The sequence below is a fragment of the Poeciliopsis prolifica genome, unplaced genomic scaffold, assembly GCF_027474105.1.
Source record: "Poeciliopsis prolifica strain line A6 unplaced genomic scaffold, Auburn_PproV2 SCAFFOLD002, whole genome shotgun sequence".
NCBI lineage: Eukaryota > Metazoa > Chordata > Actinopteri > Cyprinodontiformes > Poeciliidae > Poeciliopsis > Poeciliopsis prolifica.
In genome coordinates, this window is record NW_026562377.1 from 3,294,825 (window position 1) to 3,308,598 (window position 13,774).

The 13,774-nt window shown below is 42.5% G+C and overlaps 1 protein-coding gene and 1 long non-coding RNA gene across 2 annotated transcripts in view; one reads left to right on the plus strand and one right to left on the minus strand.

Annotated features, from left to right (window-relative positions):
• Window positions 1-13,774, plus strand: part of LOC129371674 (ephrin type-B receptor 1-like) — a 97,630-nt gene that overhangs the window by 12,465 nt on the left and 71,391 nt on the right. The window lies entirely within an intron of this gene.
• LOC129371679 (uncharacterized) lies at window positions 12,643-13,271 on the minus strand. Its single transcript, XR_008607184.1, has 3 exons — window positions 13,102-13,271; window positions 12,810-13,004; window positions 12,643-12,738 (listed from the first exon to the last, which is right to left on the minus strand). It is a non-coding gene; the product is annotated as an uncharacterized LOC129371679 (long non-coding RNA).

Here is a 13,774-nt window from a genome sequence, read left to right on the forward strand (position 1 = left end):
AGTCGTGCTTTAGTGAAGCGTCACCATCAGGAGTTTAAGCAAAGATGGGAGACTTTTAATCAACTAGAGATGTGAACAAGACTTCAGATTGTAAGTTACTTTAGCATTTCTAACTCCTAAGGGTTGATACTTTTCCCCAAAACTGTGTACGTCTAAGTGTAAACCATGAAGCCCGTGAAAGGAAAAGCAAGTATCTTAGAAATGCTCGGTTAAAAATGTCGGCGCTTTTCAGCTGCAGTTCTACCGCCAGCAGCAGTAATCACACATTCATCCAACAAAATGGTGGATTCGTCCAGTGGGAGCTCAGTCTGATAAACATACATGGGTCGGTCATGATGATAGACTTTTAGGAACACTTACAGGTAAATGACAAAACAGTTGGACCTCTCTCAATCCTCCAGCATGATTTGTGAGATGGTGGGGGAAAAAAAAGTTAATCCTGTTGTGTAGAGCAATCAAAGTCGATTTGTTGCATTTTATTGGTGAAGCCTATTTTTTTCCCCTAATGATAGAAAACCATGGCACCAAATGGAAGTGGGCAACGTAATGCACCGATTATCATTAGGGTTCAGAGAAACTTAAAGTGTTGCATCATTTTTGATTCAGTTGTTGAAATAGTTTGAATTAGTAACATGACTCAAGTTAAATTAAATGTGTTTCAGACATAACTCAACAGTTTTTACCCACAAATTGAAGTATTTTAACTTCTCTTGGAAAGACTAAGATGGATAACACCCTGGATTTTCTGGAAGTTCTGTGATTGTTCTTTAATTGTGCAGTTTTCAGTTTTTAGCACTGCACCTCCGCAGTCTTTTTGTTCTACTTTCAGGTAGCACCTTATCAGCTCACAGTAGGGTGACCAAGCATCTGTGCTCTTTTGTAGCAGCTTCACATTCACTTGGTTTCATTGACACTGGCCTTTTACAGCCGCAGACTTTTGTTCTGTCGGCTGCTAAGCCGCTCTGCTGGAGCAGCGAGACATTCAGTGTTTTTGCTCAGGAACAGAAGGAGACTGACCGCAGGAAAGAAAAAAAAAAAACACATGTTTGACACATGTACTCCCCGTGTTGCCATTTGTCTAGCACAAATGTCACAAACTGCAGCTGTGTATGTATTGTGGGACTACTGATCAGCCTTTCTGTGATTTTAAACAATACTTTTTATATTTTTAGTGTAATATGAACACAAACACTGGCAAAACAGACACCCCCTGCAAAATGGAGAATGCATCAAATTGGAGGCACAAAGAAATGGAAATGAAGCTTGGTTCTGTGCGGCTTTACAGTAAAGAGGATTTCCACCAGCGCTCGGAAAATGCTGGCAAGGAAAATGTATTTGTGCAACACTACTCATACAATTTTCATAAAATATAAAATTTCAATAACTACACTGCAAAAACACAAACTCTTACCAAGAGTTATGGGTCTAGTGTTAATATCATCGTAAACTTGAAATAAGGCTAAACTAACTTACAAGAGATGTTTCAGCAAAATATGGAGGCTAGTTTTCAGTAAATAATAGATTAAAAACTAAGAGTTCAATTGGCAGATTATTTCACTGACAGCAACATATTTTTCCCTTGTTATAAGTTATTTTATCTGCCAATGGAACAAGTACATTTTCATCAATATTAGGGAATTATTTACTTAAAACAAGTCAGTTTTAATTTTTGTCTTATTTCAAGTTTACTCTGATATTGGCACTAAAAAGTAGATCAAAATGACTTGATTAGATTGTTTGTGTTTTAGGTACAGTATAAAATAAGTCACTAAACTATAGATCATTAATCAGCCTCATAATTTGATTTCTGTGCGGCAGACATGCTGATATGTGTGAGGTGAAAGACGAGCAAAGTCACAAATCGTTTTTGCAGCACCAGCTAACCCAACAGTCTAGTCATAAACTAGTTATGAGCCCTAACATTCACAAGAACACACTTCACACAGCAACGTCTGCATGGCTGAGATTCCAATTAATGACTTTCTGCTGTGAGGCAGCATTGCTAATCAACCCTTTCATCCCTCGCCTTACTTAGAAAAATCAATTTCAGGAAGAAAATATTTTTAATTATTTGGATCTTGTATTAGTTTGAGTTCTCTCAGATAAATCTATTTTGTTTTATTCACAATATCTAACCCACCTTGGGCACCATAAGAGCGAGAATATTCAATTATTACCTCTTTTTGTCTTACACCTACACTGGCTGTTAGATGGCATTAGCTAATTCAGTTTTCAAAGACAGCATTTACTTAAAATTAAGTTGTACTTCGTTAATAGATTTACAGTTCTACATTTTGAAATATATTGTCATTAGAAAAAAATATTGTTTCTATTCACTGCAATGTCCTTTATTTGTTCAGCAAGATGGTTTATTTTTTTGGACTGTTGTGAAAAGACAAACACTCAGTGCCTTTCTTGAGAGGAAACCTTGAAACTGGGTTGAGGAAAAGTCATTCAGAGATCATTTGTCCACTCAGTTAAAAGCTAGAACATTCAGAACCACGGGTCAAGTGACCTAAGTCAGTTTTCTGAGAAGTGACACAAAAATCCCCAACCTAAGAACAAGGAGTTTCAGGAGGATGTGTGAACTTGCATATTTTTGTACGTCCATTTGCGTTTCCACTGCTTCTGATTAGTTCATGTTTTTTGGTGTCTGAAAAATGACCCATTTCTAAAATCACACATCAACAGGCACTGCCCATCACCTAGCAACCCAAGCTCAGCTCCAGCACGTTTGGTCAGCTGGTTTTACCACTTCTTTCACTGTACAATGGCTGCTGGAAAATACAAATGTTTTCTTGTTGACCTACCATTCAGAAACCACTTTCTGTATTTTGTTTTTGTTGTATACATGCTTTTCAAAGCTGTATGATTGTATTAAGATGGAGTTGATGGGGGTGGCCAGCAGCAGCTTAGTTGGATTTAAAGTGACAAGAGCCCCTCAAACATCTGGTTCTCAAAGGAGCTGAAAACAGGCCGAACTGAGTGGACTGAAATCTCATTATCTAAGACTGATTTTGTGCAAAAAGTGTAATGAATAGGCCTATCCTCATGTGTTTAAGGTCACCTTTAATTTGTTTTATCTCAAGCTGTAAGAATTAGAACAGTCAGTTTAATTATGTGTCTAGATATCAAAATATTGCTCATAAACTGAATTTACCTTTTCAGAGAAAGATCATTTGATTGAGTTAAATCTTCACCTAAAAGTTAATTATACAACTTTTTGCGGAATAAAATTTTTAAATCGTAAAATTTCACATTTGTTTTTTTTTGATTCTGTAATTAATCTGTATATTAGTGTTTTCACGATAACAGATTATGAAGGTCATTGTAGAGAAAAAGAAAAAAATGACCACTGAGGAATACATTTCCACCAAAAACTCAAACATTTTGGGATTCATTTCACATAATTTTTGCCTTTAATCATGAATATTTTATGGTGGCAAATTTGACGTTTTGACTTTACAGAAATTTTTTCTTAATTTTACTCATTTTGTCATGAAAATTAAGAAACTTAATAAAAAAATTTTGGTATACACGTACTCCTCCATGTTTTCTTTTTATTAAAAAATGTGCTATGGTCCAAATACTCCATTAAATGCAACATTAAATCTGTTGCATTTACTGATGCAGTCATTTTACAACTGAACTGTTTTCTTAATATTCTCCAAATAAATATATTTTCCCGACATATTTATGCTTCTTTTAAAAGAATTTGGGCAGACTGACTTTAGACCGTAAAACTCTGCTGCCTGTCTGTTTCTAGTTGCTAAAAAAATGTGTATAAAAGGACATCCAGTCAGTTGTATTAAGTTATTGGCTTTGCAGCAGTCCCTAATCCAGAGAAAGCATGTGCACAGCGTAACAACTCGGCATGTTCCTTTTAACAAGGAGACATTTTAACAGAGGGCAAAATAGCTATGAACAAAGCTAGACATTGTTCTAATTAATGCAGAATAAAGTCACGCAGTTCTAGACTTGTTTACCCATTAACATTATATAAAGGTCTGGGTTTATTCATAAATGTTTATTTCTTAAAATCAAAATTAGGTAGGTGAAAACCGTTCATTTCTGAAAGAAAGTAATGGCTTAAATTAGTAGGGGAAAAAACATTTCCCATAAAGTAATTGATGGAAAGTCTTGAGAATGGAAAAGAGTGGCAGTACTGTCTTTCACTTTTCACAACTTTCTGTGAACAATACGATTTTTTAAATGCATCAATAAAGAGTTGAAGTGAGAAAAGGACACGAGAGCTCCTTTGATGCCCAGAAATTTAGCCTGATGAGAAGATGAGAAGTAAGATTGAAGGAGGAGCTGTTGTGTCGAAGCCCTTAGGGTTGCTCAAGGAGAAGACAGAAACGGTTCTGAGTCAGTCAGCCAGGCTGTGTGTGTGTGCGTGTGCATGTGTGTGTGTGTGTGTGTGTGTGAGTGTGAGTTTGTGCCAGAGTCAAAGTCAAGTGCTGTTGTTTGTTACGTTGATTCACTTGAATGCATGTACATACAGAAACGCGCAGACACCCACACAGTGGCAGGAAACTCACAAACTTTAAGGCAAAGATGACGAGTGCAGCAGAAATCAGAATGACATGGATAACATTGCAGATTAGAAATTGGAGAAGCAGATGAAATTTTTCTTCTTCGGGGCAGTTTTTCTGAAAGTTTCATTTATTTCAATTTGTGTCAGTGAGCGTAGCTTGTTACTGTGTTTCTGCTTTTCTTTTTCCAAACCACCCTGAGCGCCTGACCCGCTTCCAGTTTGTATCTCAAGGACTAAAGAAAGCTAAAGGTCCTTTCTTTGGGCTGAAGTTGTTTAAGAATCATTTGTTTAGCTTAACTTGCCAGCAAAATATTGTTTCCTGGCAGAAAAAATAATGGAAGACATGACCTTTGATAAAATGTAGTTGTAATTGTGCGTCATTTTAGGGATAAACAAGCACATCTAGATTTAATCTCAACAGAACATCAGAAAAAAACAAAACACATTTTGATTTAGCTTTACTTTGTTTACGGTTGCGTTCATATGGACTTCTCAGCCACTAAAGACAAATTCAATATTTAAAGTGTCTTTTATTTTAAAACCACTGTGGATCTTTTGTTTGTGGCGCTCATGTTGTGCTCTTCTTCTCAGTTTAGAGTAACATGTAGACATATTACAAAGACTAAAAATACAATGATGAACGCTATGTAAAGTTTCTTTTTTTTTATTTTACTTCAAATATATATTTCCTGTCAGTACTGTATACTTTCAGTTTGAGAAACATAACAGTTTTTTCTAGTTAAATTATCGATCCAGCTGTCTGTTAATATGTGGAAGAGTAAATGATAATCACAACCGTTTCAGCGCGTTGCGACTTTAACACCGAATTAAACATGGCAGCTCCACAGTCGGCTTCTAACCTCTCCAGCAAACAAATCCTAGATTTGCCTGTGATGAACTACAATGCTTGAGTTACACCACCTACCTCTTTTTAACTCCATCTCTAAGCTGAATGATTTCATAACGAACAAACACACGTTGTAAGCATCGATGCACTAGATTTCCCCAGCACTTCTGTAAAATGTGCAAAAGTGGCCTCTTAGCACTTGATTAAATAAGAGCAGGTCTAACATAGCACATTTCAAAGCACTTCAAACGGCTGTGAAAAACAAGTATTACTCTATGTGAAAGAAAATTATCACCTTCAGATTTTATGTAACCTGTTCATTTAAAGTGCAAGACCTTAAACTGCTTGTTTTGTGTTAGAAACAACTCTGTTTTAGTTTAGTTGGACTTTTTGGTTCAAACAGAAACTGGGGATTGTTATAGGAAGATATGAGGTTTTAGGGTTGTTCCTTCAAGAAATCACATGCTTTATTATAACGTCTTTAATATGTATTCATAGATGTTGAGCGTTTCCGAATTTTGTTTCAGAACAGAGCTTAACTTTGGGTTGGAAGCCTAAGATTATTATTTTTCATGTGTTTGTGCAGCCTTTTTTCTTACAAAGTGATGAAAATCAAATCCTCTGTGGAGGAAAATGAAGACCAAGGAACAGAGCAGACAAAGCATTGTGGAGATTTTTAAAGCAAGGTTGGGTTATGAAACAGTTTTCCAGAGTATCAGTCAATCAATTATGCAAAAAGAACAGCTAGTCTGGAAAGAATGTGTTGGGTTTGGAGTTGGGCTATCCACTAATCCATTATTCAGAGATGTAGCCAAAAGCGTCCCGTTACGTTGTAATCAGTGTTCCTGACCTTATAGGTAAAACCTCCTTTATCTTTCTGCTAATCTTCCTCCTCTTGCAGGGCCGAGATACGAGCTGCTCCGCCATTATTTTGGGGTCTGCTGAGTATCTGGTAGCGTCTGTGGCTCAACATGGTACAACTTCAAACTGTGCAAGCATGTGCGCTTCAGCACCGGCGGTTCAGAGTTGGCATAAGGTGTCTCGCTGAGCTAGCGGATGTCTTTCTGTGCACAGACTGACCTGCTGGATGAAGATTGTCGGGGAAGATAGAGTTCAGACTCTTTTCTCACTTTGAACATTTTATCTATTTCCAGCAGTCTCCTGGGAGCCGGGCTAAGTCATATGCTGTTTTGTGATAAACAGATTTTTAAAGGTTTGCTTCTTTTAGAAAACAAATTAGATAACCAGACCATCCCTTTGATGAAAATGAAGGGAGCTGGAGGGGATAAATAATACTGAAGACGTGAAGAGGGGGATGGTGAAACTGGCAGGCTTTGTTTTCTGGACTGGGTGTTTGGCCTGTCAACAGAAATAGGTGAAATAAAAGAAAACTTTCTCCTAAATAATAAACTTAAAAATCTAATTCATGCTTCCTTTTCACTATAACTTGTTGTGATTGTCTTTACAGATCAATCAAGCAATTAATTATTCAACATATAAATCATTTATGATTTCTGATGACCCAAGAACCTGTCAAACAGTAATTATACATTATATAAGTTCGGTTTACATGAGCTGGTTTAGGGGTTTCCTTCCTCAGTTCAATATGCAAATAAGCTGTAAGTGGAATTGTGGGAGTTTTTTTTTTAAACGAGGATCAGCCTGTCACCGTTTCTCTGTAAAGTGTGGATGCCACTGCAGTTCATGCTCAATACACTCATTTCCTTGTCAACTCAGTTCAATATTGCTTCAGTGTCTTTTGATGAAGCACAAAGGTTTCCTATGCTTCCTCTAACTGACTCCTGGGGATTTCTAAATTATTAGTTTCCATGTCAAAGTGTCAAAGAAATATTAAATAGAAGTATATTTATTCAAGATTGATTAGATGAAAAATGTGGGTGATTAAGGCTTTTCGATGAGGCTGAAAGATTACATGTTGGCATTTGGAGGTTTGTACTGAATGCAGTTGGCAGTTCTGACTTTTTTTTTGTTGTCACTTATTTTACTTCTGACTTTTTGCTTAGAGAAAATCCCAGTTTCATACCTGAAAGCTCAGACACAGGGAATCATAACTCTGCCTCCATGCTGCATTCAGCTTTAGTTTCCTAATTTGTGTGCTTTACTCCGCATTACAAACATCTAGACGACTTCCATTTGCTATCGAAAACGTCTCAGAGTTAATTAGAAAACAGGGAAACTGACATATTGGGTGTTAGCTTTCTGACCCACATGCAGAAAACCACACGTCTCTTAGAAAATAGTGAGTATTTATTTTTCAACAGGACACACAATATATCAATCCGCAGGACTTCAGTGAGGGGGTGAGAATGACTCGACCAGGTGGGCCTGAAATGAGAAGCTGTTTAGATGGCTGGGGTGAACGGATAGATATGAGAGGGAAGTGGAACGGGCTTACTTCACGGTGGTTTGCTGTAGCATGGGGGAGGTGCCAGGTTCTGAGCGGAGGGTAGTTCGGCGGTCCGAAGGTGAGTGCGAGGAGGGGGTGTTCGGAGAACCGGAGGCTTGCAGGAGTGAAGCTGCGGCGGGGAGAGCAACGGAGCAGGCAGGCTGGTGCTCGCAGGAGAACTCACGAGCGGAGAGACAAAAACCCTGGAAGCGGCAAAAATACAAAGGTCAGGTAACTTCTGGTAAGCTCAAACACTATCTTAAGCAACATGCAACAACAGGAGACGACCAGAGTGACTACCGATGAACGTAATCATCTAGCACTGAAGGAAGGATCTGCCGCTCCTAAATCCCCCGCGCGCTCTGATGAGGCAGATGACTTCCACCTGTGCAGACTCCTCCGGCTCCTCACCAAGATCCTCTCTGGACGAGATGTGACACTCGCACTCACACACATACACTCACACAGAAACCCTGACACTACCCCCCCACTAAAGACCGCCTCCTGGCGGTCGGAAGAAGACAACCCCGGAGAAGCCTCAAACTCCTTAATGAGACCAGGATCTAAAATAAACGAACGAGGGACCCACGACCTCTCCTCAGGACCATAACCCTGCCAGTCCACCAAATACTGGAACCCCCGCCCACGACGACGAACCGCCAGGATCTTCGAGACGGTATAAGCAGGGTGACCATCAATCTCCCGGGCGGGTGGCGGGGGCTCGGACGGAGGCAAAGAGGGCTGGAACGGACAGGTTTGATGAGGGACACGTGAAATACTGGGTGAATCCTCAGTCCAACAGGAAGCTTGAGGCGGACCGCTGAAGGACTGAGCACAGAAGTGATCTTGAAAGGACCAATAAAACGAGGGGACAACTTGCGATTCGAAGACTTGAGATTGATATCACGAGTGGAAAGCCAAACCTCCTGTCCAGGTGAGTATGTAGGTGCAGGCCTCCTCTTACGATCCGCCCACCTGCGATTCCCCTCCGCCGTCCGGTTGAGAGCAGCAGAGGTCTGTGCCCAGATGTGCTTGCAGCGGCGGAGATGATGTTGGACCGAGGTGACGGAGGACTGTTGTTCATCAGATGGGAACAGGGGAGGCTGATAACCTAGGGAAGACTCAAAAGGTGATAGACCAGTAGCTGTCGAGGTGTGGCTATTGTGTGCATACTCCACCCATGGTAAGTACAAACTCCAGGTAGTAGGGTGCGAAGAGCAGAGACATCGGAGGGTAGCCTCGAGCTCCTGGTTCAAACGTTCAGTCTGACCATTAGTTTGGGGATGAAACCCAGAACTGAGAACCACTTTAGCCCCTAGAGCAGCACTGAACTCTTTCCAGACCCTGGAAACAAATTGTGGGCCTCTGTCTGACAGGATCTCGGCAGGGATTCCATGCAGGCGGAACACATGCTTTGTAAGGAGATGGGCAGTTTGTATAGCAGAGGGAAGCTTGCGCAAGGGAACTAGGTGACAGGCCTTAGAGAACCGGTCAATGACAGACAGAATAGTAGTAAAGCCCTTGGATGGTGGCAAACCAGTGACAAAGTCTAAAGCTATGTGCGACCATGGGCGTCTTGGAACAGGGAGAGGCTGAAGCAACCCGCTGGGAGGCTGATTACAGTTCTTGTTGCGGGCACAAATGGAACAACCGAGTACATAGTCCTTGACATCTCTATATATTGACGGCCACCAAAAGTTTCGTCTGATTAGGGAGAGTGTTCTGTTAACACCAGGATGACAAGAAAACTTCGCCGTATGGGCCCAGTGAATGAGTCGAGCCCTTACAGACGAAGGAACATAAAGCCGGTTGGGTGGTCCATTACTTGGACCAGGTTCTGATCGTTGCGCCACCAGGACCTGTTCTCTGATCTCCCAAGAGAGAGCGCCAATGACACATGATGGTGGAATAATAGTGGCAGGTGGAGTCTCAAAATCAGAGGAAAACTGTCTCGAAAGTGCGTCGGGCTTAGTATTCTTGGACCCAGGTCTGTAAGAAATAGTAAAATGGAATCTGGAGAAAAAGAGGGACCAACGAGATTGTCTGGAATTTAATCTTTTCGCTTGTTGAAGATAAGCCAGGTTCTTGTGGTCTGTCCAGACAACAATGGGATGCTCAGCCCCCTCCAGCCAGTGGCGCCATTCATCAAAGGCCATCTTAATGGCCAGAAGCTCCCTGTCGCCTACATCGTAATTCCTCTCAGCAGAAGAGAGGCGACGGGAGAAAAATGCGCAGGGATGCAACTTATTGTCGCTGGTAGATGTCTGTGACAGGACCGCCCCTACCCCTGAATCAGATGCATCTACTTCAACCGTAAACTGTCTTAAGGGATCTGGTTGCATGAGAATGGGTGCTGTGGCAAACCTCCTTTTCAACTCTAGAAAACTCTGTTCAGCAGCTGGTGACCAAACGAAACTAGTCTTGGTGGAAGTCAGACTGGTCAGAGGAAGGACTGTTTGACTATAGTTCTTAATAAAGCGGCGGTAGAAGTTAGCGAAACCAAGGAAACGTTGAAGCTGCTTACGGGATGTGGGCGTTGGCCAGTCCAGGACAGCTTGGACCTTCGCTGGATCAGCCTTCACCTGCCCACTCTCCAACACATAACCGAGAAAGGCGACGGACGAGGCATGGAACTCACATTTCTCCACCTTGACATATAGTTGATTCTCCAACAACCGCTCGAGGACCAGGCGGACCTGTCTCACATGTTCCTCTAGGGATCTTGAAAAAATGAGAATATCATCGAGGTAAACAAAGACAAACTGATTCAGAAGTCCCTAAGGACATCATTAACTAGAGACTGAAACACAGCCGGTGCGTTCATGAGGCCGAATGGCATGACCAAGTACTCAAAATGTCCGAGTGGTGTCCTAAACGCTGTTTTCCACTCGTCCCCTCTCGCATTCTGACAAGGTGGTAAGCATTTCGGAGGTCCAGCTTGGTGAATATAGTGGCTCCCTGCACTAGTTCAAAGGCTGAGGCAAGTAACGGCAGAGGGTACTTGTTTTTAACTGTGATTTGATTTAAGGCTCTGTAGTCAATACATGGTCTTAGTGTTCCGTCCTTCTTACCCACAAAGAAAAACCCAGCTCCCACAGGTGACGTGGATGATCGGATTATGCCAGCAGCCAGGGACTCACTGATGTACCGCTCCATGCTCTCTCTCTCGGGTTTGGAGATGCTGTACAAACGACTGGTGGGTAGTGGTGCTCCTGGAAGAAGGTCAATTGCACAGTCGTAGGGACGGTGAGGAGGTAGAGAAAGAGCTCGTGACTTACTGAAGACCTTGTGGAGGTCGTGGTATTCAGCCGGTACTCTGGCCAAGTCAGCTGGGGCGGGAATATCTGCAGGTTGCGAGACTATTGGGGAAGAGCAGAGTGAAGACATGATGATAGACAGTATGGGCTCCAGGACTCTACTCGGCTTCTTCTCCAATCCAGCTGTGGATTATGGCGAATGAGCCATGGATAACCCAGAACCACAGGGGACTGAGGTGAGGGAAACACAAAAAAGGTTAGGGTCTCACGATGATTTCCTGACACTACTAGTTCAACTGGAGCAGAGCGATTGGTGATGACTGGTAAGGCTTTACCATCCAAAGCCGCGACCATGACTGGAACTGGAAGGGGAACAATGGGTATACGGAGTTGGTTAACCAGGTTATTGTCAATAAGATTCTGTTCACACCCTGAATCAATTAACACTGATGTCTGGAAGGACCGGCTCCCAGTAATCAGGGAACAAGGTAGTGTTAGACGGGAGACTTTCCTTGAATTGCCCACCACTGCTCCCGTGGCTAATGGTGGGTCTTGTCTTTTGGCAGATTCTGACAAGTGGAGATGAAATGCCCTGTTTGGCCACAGTAGAGGCAGGCTCCAGACCTCATGCGGCGCTGGCGCTCCTCGGGAGTGAGTCTGGTTCGCCCAATTTGCATGGGTTCCTCTACGCTCTGGCTAGCTGGGATGTTATTGGTGTCAGCTCTGTTGGGGCAAAAGCTCGGCTCTCTCCTAGCTCTGGTTCTATCCCTGATCCTGTTATCGATCCTAATTGCCAGAGAAATAAGAGCCTCTAACGAGCCAGGCTCATCGCGGTAAGCCAATTCATCCTTTATATTCTCATTCAGGGCCTGCTGAAAGGCTCCTTTTAAAGCCTCGGAGTTCCAACTGGAAGAGGCAGCCAGAGTTCTAAAGTCAATAGCGAAATCAGCTACAGTCCGACGACCCTGCTTTAGGTTCCACAGCTTGCGGGTAATCTCTGATGGGGAATCAGTGTACCCGAATGCCTGCTTAAACTCTGCCACAAATGATTCATATGTGCTCTGAAAAATAACCTGCTGTGTCATCCTCGCCTCCGCCCATTCTAGCGCTCTCCCTCTGAGTGATCCAATTACATAGGCGATTTTAGCTGCCTCAGTTTTGGAAACTCTGGGGAGAAAAGGAAAAAACTAGAGAGCATTGCAGCAAAAAACCCCTGCATTTACCTATCTCTCCCGAATAGGGCTCAGGTGTGGGTGGTGATACTTCCCTGAGACGAACTGAGACCGGAGGCGTTTGAACCGGAGGAGCTTGTGTGGGTTCAGCTGAAGTGCTGGCGAGAGGTGGAGGCGGAGCTACAACGGGAGACGGAACTGCAGAGACAAATCTTTGGTGAAGATCCTCGAGAATTCCGGATAACTGCTCTAAGCGACGGTTTGTACTTCCTTGCTGTTCATATAAGGCATTTAACATGGAATCATGACGGACCAAAACTGCGTGAAGGTCCGGTGATGGTTCTGCTGGGTCATGCTGGCTAGATGATTCTGACATATTGGGTGTTAGCTTTCTGACCCACATGCAGAAAACCACACGTCTCTTAGAAAATAGTGAGTATTTATTTTTCAACAGGACACACAATATATCAATCCGCAGGACTTCAGTGAGGGGGTGAGAATGACTCGACCAGGTGGGCCTGAAATGAGAAGCTGTTTAGACGGCTGGGAGTGAACGGATAGATTTGAGAGGGAAGTGGAACGGGCTTACTTCACGGTGGTTTGCTGTAGCATGGGGGAGGTGCCAGGATTCTGAGCGGAGGGTAGTTCGGCGGTCCGAAGGTGAGTGCGAGGAGGGGGTGTTCGGAGAACCGGAGGCTTGCAGGAGTGAAGCTGCGGCGGGGAGAGCAACGGAGCAGGCAGGCTGGTGCTCGCAGGAGAACTCACGAGCGGAGAGACAAAAACCCTGGAAGCGGCAAAAATACAAAGGTCAGGTAACTTCTGGTAAGCTCAAACACTATCTTAAGCAACATGCAACAACAGGAGACGACCAGAGTGACTACCGATGAACGTAATCATCTAGCACTGAAGGAAGGATCTGCCGCTCCTAAATCCCCCGCGCGCTCTGATGAGGCAGATGACTTCCACCTGTGCAGACTCCTCCGGCTCCTCACCAAGATCCTCTCTGGACGAGATGTGACACTCGCACTCACACACATACACTCACACAGAAACCCTGACAGAAACAACATTGTGAAAAATTGTGGGCATTAATATGTAAATTAATTTCTTTTCCAGATCCTCATATTTTTTCCCAGATGTAAAACGGCTTTGCAAAATCATTCACAGCACTTTTACAATTTGTTACATTTCAAACAAAATACATACATTTCATTTAGTATTCTTACAAACATAGGATACGGCCTAATGTGTCCTATAATTGTAAATAAAAATAATAAAAGTATACGATCTTTTAGTCAGGATGACCTTTTGTTGTAAATCATTTTGAGTGCGTCTACATTAAACTTTTATTTTTGGCCATTTGTTTTTCCCGTTCTATGTTTTGGTTTCCTCCCTGTTGTTTAGTTCAGCTCCGTCACTCTTCGTAAAAACTAATTTCTCTCTCTCTGTTGGGAGAAAAGTCTTCCCATGGCATGACGTTGGCCCTGCGGTGTTAGTTTTTGTTGGCTGATCAATAAAGTTTATATGTAATGTGCAATAAGAGCAGCTTTGTTT